The following is a 7,346-nucleotide window of genomic DNA, read 5'->3' as shown; positions in this document are numbered from 1 at the left end:
GACCGCGCCCGGGCCACCGGCCTCCCCTGCTCCGGCGCCCTGCCGGCTCCGCCCACCCCCTGGGCGTGCGCCCGAACAAATGGGTGCGGGTTGCGCCCGAACCCGCACCGCCCTGTGCCCGCTAGCCCCCCCGGGCCACTGACTAGGGGGCCCGCCCCCAGAACGATTAAAAAAAAAGAAAATAAAATAATAATAATAATAATAATAAAATAAATAGATAATAATAATTAAAATATTAATTAATTAATTAAGTTAACTAATCCTGACTAGATTAACCTAATCACTAATTAAACTAATTAATCTGTTTTAGTTAATCATAGAGAATGACAGGTGGGTCCCCCTGGACCCACTGGCCAGCTTGACCAAGTCAACTCTGTTGACTGCTGATGTCAGCATGACATCATGCTGATGTCATTAATCTGTTTTTTGAATTAATTTAAATAGTTAATTAAATTCCAGAAATTAAGAAATTCTTTAGAAAATCATATCTTTTAATCCGTAACTCGGATTAAAATATTTTCAACATGAAAGTTGCTCAGAACGGCGAGACGAATCTGGATACGCAGTCCGTTCGTCCGCCACGCACCCCTAACATATCAAACTTGCAACTTTCCCCCTCCGGCTCCTCTGCCCGAAAACACGAAACACCGGGGATATTTTCCCGGATGTCTCCCCCTTCACCGGTATCGCCTATCCCTATGTTAGGTCACTCCTAGCACAACGTATTGCCGCGTCTTGCTTTGTGTTACATTTGATTGCTCTGTTATTTATTGTGTTCCCCCTCCGTTACTCCTTTCCGGTAGACTCCGAGACCGATGCTGATGCCCCTGTGGTCGACTACGTCACCGACGACCCCTCCTTGTCTGAGCAAACAGGCAAGCCCCCCTTTGATCACCAGATATCGCCTACTCTTCTCTATACTGCTTGCATTAGAGTAGTGTAGCATGTTACTGCTTTCAGTTAATCCTATACTGCTGCATAGCCTGTCCTTGCTACTACTGTTGTTACCTTTACCTGCTATCCTACTGCTTAGTATAGGATGCTAGTGTTCCATCAGTGGCCCTACATTCTTGTCCGTCTGCCATGCTATACTACTGGGCTGTGATCACTTCGGGAGGTGATCACGGGCATATACTATATACTTTACACTATTACATTACCTGTGATACTGTTCGGAGATGGGGGCTGAAAGGACAGGTGGCTCCATCCCGATAGAGGTGGGCCTGGGTTCCCGACAGCCCCCGACTGTTACTTTGTGGCCGAGCGACAGGGCAGGTTGAGACCGCCTAGGAGAGAGGTGGGCCTGGCCCTGTTTGGCGTTCGCGGATACTTAACACGCTTAACGAGATCTTGGTATTTGATCTGAGTTGGCTACGAGCCTATACGCACTAACCATCTACGTGGGAGTAGTTATGGGTATCCCGGTGTCGTGGTATCAGCCGAAGAACTTCGTGACGCCAGCGACTGAGTGGCGCGCGCCGGATTGGAACGTAAGCCTGCTCTTGTATTAAGGGGGCTAGTTCTACTTTTGGCCGCGTACGCAACGTGCAGGTGTGCTATGGGCGATGGGCCCAGACCCCTGTGCGCTTAGGTTTAGACCGGCGTGCTGGCCTCTCTGTTGTGCCTAGGTGGGGCTACGACGTGTTGATCTTCCGCGGCCGGGCATGACCCAGGAAAGTGTGTCCGGCCAAATGGGATCAAGCGTGTTGGGTAAGTTGGTGCACCCCTGCAGGGAAGTTAATCTATTCGAATAGCCGTGATCTTCGGTAACAGGACGACTTGGAGTTGTACTTTGACCTTATGACAACTAGAACCGGATACTTAATAAAACACACCCTTCCAAGTGCCAGATACAACCGGTGGTCGCTCTCTCTCAGGGATACGAGGAGGGGATCGCCGGGTAGGATTATTGCTATGTGATGTTACTTGGAGGACTTCAGACTGCCCTCTTCTACCTGTTGCAAGACGAAGGTGACCAGAAGCGTAGTCTTCGATAAGACTAGTTATCCCCCTCTTATTCTGGCATTCTGCAGTTCAGTCCACTGATATGGCCCTTTACACATATATCCATGCATATGTAGTGTAGCTCCTTGCTTGCGAGTACTTTGGATGAGTACTCACGGTTGCCTTGTTCCCCCTTTTCCCCCTATCTCTACTCGATTGCTGCAACCAGACGATGGAGCCCAGGAGCCAGACGCCACCGTCGATGACGACTACTACACCGGAGGTGCCTACTACTACGTGTAGCCCGCTGACGACGACCAGGAGTAGTTTAGGAGGATCCCAGGCAGGAGGCCTGCGCCTCTTTCGATCTGTATCCCAGTTTTTGCTCAGATATTGTTTAACTTATGTCTGTACTCAGATATTGTTGCTTCCGCTGACTCGTCTATGATCGAGCACTTGTATTCGAGCCCTCGAGGCCCCTGGCTTGTATTATGATGCTTGTATGACTTATTTATGTTTTAGAGTTGTGTTGTAATATCTTCCTGTGAGTCCTTGATCTTGATCGTACACATTGCGTGCATGATTAGTGTACGATTGAATCGAGGGCGTCACGAGTTGGTATCAGAGCCGACTGCCTGTAGGAATCCCCCTTCCACACTCCTTGGCCGAAGTTGAGGCTAGACATTGGAAAACTTTGACTAACATGGCTGTGCGGCCCATGGGCCCACGTCGCCATTGGGTGGTATTAGGATCTTTTACTCCTCGATCTTTACTCTGGGATTCTGAACTCTCTTCTATTCGGGTTAAACGATTTTTACTAAAATCTAACTTTGGGATCTCGTTACTACTTCCTCCCGGAGAACCGCTCACTATAGGTGATTGCTCCGTGAACCAGAAGAATTTGAAGATACTCTCCGATATTCTCTCGAGACCTTGTGCCTGTCGCTTTTGTAATTCCCTACCACCGAAACATCCCTATGGATAATTACTTATGCCTGTCGTTCTTACTTTTATTCCCAGTTAATCTTGTTATTACAAGATACCCCTAAATTCTCTCTAATGTTCCGAGAATACTTTGCGCCTATTGCCTTGCAGTTCTTTGCTACATGATTACCCCTACGGATAAATTCTCGCACTTACCGAATATCCGCTCATCCCCAGTTGATTCATGTATGCCACCAATCCTCGAAAAACCATTCGATCTTCCGAAAATCCTGAGCATCCTATTGCTCTCGAAATTCTTGATTACTTGCATTATGGTTAATCCCATAAGTCTAGTAATCTTGTTGGCATCCATTGTCATTATCATTTTGAGTCCATTGATTCGATTTGTTGCGAATGCTCGCAATCCTCAAACAGATCCTAGAATTCATCCTTCCGGCTCAGACGTCATTTTAAACATGAGCTGGTTCTCGACCAAACTAATTGTCGTCAATTTTGCCTCTGGTCTATCCAACTTATCCATCCTTGATCAGAGCTTCTGGTTTTGATCCTTTGTTTTGGAAATCATAATTCCTTTGTTAGCTAAGCATCGAATTATTCCAATGTTCTATAATATGATGCCCGTGCATTCTTTCTGGAGTACCGATACTCACATCAGCTCCGTCGCGGATCACCCGATCCATTGTTGGATTTCATCCGACATCGTCCTTCATATTCAATCACTTTGGAAGTTCTTTCTCCATTGGTAAATCCTACCCTCTAATTGACCAACCATGCTCTGCTTTCGAGCTGGTGGTATTTACTATTGAAGCTTGTGGTATATGTTTCCATGATACCCTGACGGGTTGAACTTATGCCTTCCTTTATATGTGTGAACTCGGAAGTTTTCACGAGTCATACTCATCTGGTATTTCACCAGGTAAAGCTTTCATCACTAATGCCTTTATCAAAGCAAGAAGTGAATGGAAGGTTATACATTGAAGAAGTGGGAGTCGACCTTGAACTTTGTGTTCATGCCCATGGACACGATGTAGATCCTATCATGGAAACTTCTTGTAATAATAACTATTTGCTTGATAAATATCATCTGGTATTGGTGAATTGATCCTTTGCAATCATGGTTCCGACCATGTTCTCCTTTAAATACCATTTCCTGTGCAAGTTTAAGCACTTGTCTTCTGTGGATCAATACCCCGGTACAACCTCTACTTTGATCTGTTGTCGACTAATACCCCCTGGTATCTCGAGGTCATCTTGGAACTGCATAACTTCCTATGAGTTCTTCATCAAGTACTACCTTCACACTGATTACAATTTTTCATGGACTCTGAGTTGTTAATCGCTCAAAGACACCGATAACTGAACCGAGCCCGCACTACAGTTCAACAACTCTTTAGTAAGCTTCTATAAGTACGAGTTTGTACCCGATCACGCCATTCCTAGCCTGTTTGACCTATATCATTGTCGTGATGATTCTAACTATGCTACCTGGTCCTTATTCTCGGAGCACCAATTTGCGACGATAACTAAGCTTACGTCGATTTTCCTCGTCATACCCTTTCACCTTAAACAACAAGCTTGAGTTCGAGTTTGTGTCGTAACTGTGATTCCAATAACCTCTTGGTGCATCATTCCTTTGACTTGATGTCATCGCTGATTGATTACATCTTCATGAAATCTCTCGACAAATTTGTCGTGATCATCATCAACCTTATGAGCTCTTCCACGATATCAACCGGATTCATGAAGAGAAATACCATCCTTGCCCTCGATGAGTTGTGTTATCATCGGCCACTTATTGCCTTCCCTCCAACACAAACTTGTTCGTGTTTTGTGTAAACCTTGAGATCCCTGCTACCCAGCAGTTGATCTTCCTTACCTCGGAAGTATTACCATCTATGTTTGTCAAGAATGTGGTGAGAATTTCACCACCTCTTAAGAATTCTTGATATCATAATACTTCTTGCCATCTTCGTTCATTCCTTGGTCCCCGTATTGTTTTCAACCGGAATACCGACAATTGAGCTATGACGTGTGAATTCAAAACTTCTAGCAACCCTATTGCTTTGAAGTGAATGGGCGATAGTTCATTCTAAGTCTTTCGATAATTGAATCACCATTCTGACATTGGTCGGGCAACCCAACCCATATTTCGGGTGCACCTTTCAACCAATGTTTAATTGTGTATGTTTTCCTCGAGCATACTTCCTTATATCATTTGATCTGACAAATGTTATCTCCTTGTTCACTTAATTGTGGAAATCCATCTTTTGGGAATCTCGGTGAATTGCCGTTGAGTTCACCAGACACCTCCTTGTCCTCTCCTTGGGTTAATGATGGACTCTTGATAACGGAAATCACTTCATAGTTCATTTCCCCGAGAATCTTACAATGTCATCTCGTCAATTTGTGTTACACCTTTTCTTCTCAGGTATCCTAAGTCTGAGGTACCCTGACACCAATCGGATCTGAATCTTGGTCAGATATGATGGTTGGGACAACTTTCCAAGAGTTATGATGATGATCCTTCGATGACCCGGTAACATGATGTCATGCCTAGCACCCCCCCGGCTGGAGGACCTATCATTATAGATTCCTTTTCAGCAAGGTTATCCATTCATCCATGAGGAAATTATAAGACTTATTCTACAAGTTATTCCTGATGGATCCTTCGTGTTTCCAAAGTCTGATCGTCACCTGAAGACCATGTCAATGCTATCTCGAAGCGTGTCAATGGTACTCCGATTTTCAACAGGAACATTTGAAGCATGATGCTAAATCTTATTTATCACTTATCCTAACACCGTTGTATGGGTAATATCATGAGATTCCTTCCCCCTTACCTAAATGGTTTTCTACTTTATATCCTGTCATGGATATCTTGCTCTGCTTGTCCTTGGGAAGGATATACCCTTGAAAAATGTGTTTAAACATATTTTCCTTTCCATTGTTCTGTTTAATCTGATGATCATATTTTCCTTCCATTGGTTTGTTTAAACCTTTTCTATGATCTATATGATATAAGCAGTAATAATCCACTGCTTGTGCAAACACCTCGAAGTACAACTCTGTCGGTAAGACCTTGTTACTATTGTTGATGACATTCCGGTAACCACCGATGGGCGGGAACCTTGCCTATTGGTCCGCCTCGTTTCAACGAGCAGAAAAATGGTTCTCTTCGTCCCTCGCCCTTGGTACCTATGTTGTTGCCGACATGACCCACAGACTCTCCTCTGACATGCCTTGCTTACATGATTGTGCAAGACGTCACCGCCTTCCCCACTTTTAACCCACATGGTGGGCCCATGACCCACAGGTCCTAGGATCGAAACCCGACTCTCCTGCACCCCCCTCTTCCCAAGGTTGTTCCTCGCGTGTGGCCTCGTATGTAATTCACGGGCCACCGTCCCAAGTGATCTATTTTGGTAACAGACGCAATACTCAATCTCATTGCTCTAGACCCCTTTCGCATGTTGTTTCAGACATCGAACAATGGCCTATCCGTTTGAAACTTCTCATGGTACCTTCTTACTTTACTCCCGATATTTTCTTAAGTTCAATTCGAGAGTTACTTCCTACCCCATTCCCTGAGTTATGTACCAGATAGTCAACCTGGTAAGGCCCGCCCTTCCCGAGTCTTCCCCCATATCCTTTTCGTAAGTACGATGAAGATCCCGAAGAAAGGATGACGACTTCATCATATTGATCTGAAGCAGAAGTATGAAGGCATCAATATATGGGATTGACCTCTACAAGAAGAGCAAGCCAGGATGAGAAGACCCGCTATATTCGTTACCAAACCTTCCCCCCTTACTCCCCTCTTAAATCTCGGGACAAGATTTCTTGTAGTGGAGGAGAATTGTGACGCCCGGGTAATTAAGCTACAGTAATCCCCGCTAATGATGTCACGTCACCTCGGTTACTGTGGATAAACTCACGTTAGTTCGGAACCTAGTTCGAATTTCAAATTCAAAATCGAGCAAACAATAAAAGTTTTCAAATATTAAAATTTAAATGTTCGGAGTGAACCAAATAATACATAGGTAAATATGGTGATGAAACCACATTTTTATAAAATGTTTAAATGCTCAAAGGAAAATAAAACAGCAGCAAAAGAAAGTAATTAAATGCCTTTTGTATTTTGTAAAATATTAAACTATTTTATTTAGCTGTCCAAATTAATGTGGCAGTGGTATCTTTAACATACCATATTTAGGTGTTGTTCTCACATTCTTCAAAATTGAAATAAATTAATAATTTAATAAAACCGAAAGGAATAAATAAAAGAAAAGGAAAAAGAAAACAAAAAGAAGAAGAATAAAAGAGAGAAAGAACCCCCCCTGGGCCACAGCCCAGCTGGCCTCTGGGCCAACCAGGCCGGCCTAGCCGACGCCTATGGCCCCCCCTAGGGCGACGGAAACCCTAACCCGTAACCTCCCCACTCGCTCCCACTCCCCCTC

Source organism: Triticum dicoccoides, chromosome 3B (genome assembly GCF_002162155.2).
Source record: "Triticum dicoccoides isolate Atlit2015 ecotype Zavitan chromosome 3B, WEW_v2.0, whole genome shotgun sequence".
NCBI classification, from domain to species: Eukaryota; Viridiplantae; Streptophyta; class Magnoliopsida; order Poales; family Poaceae; genus Triticum; species Triticum dicoccoides.
Note: the sequence above shows the minus strand (reverse complement) of the source record.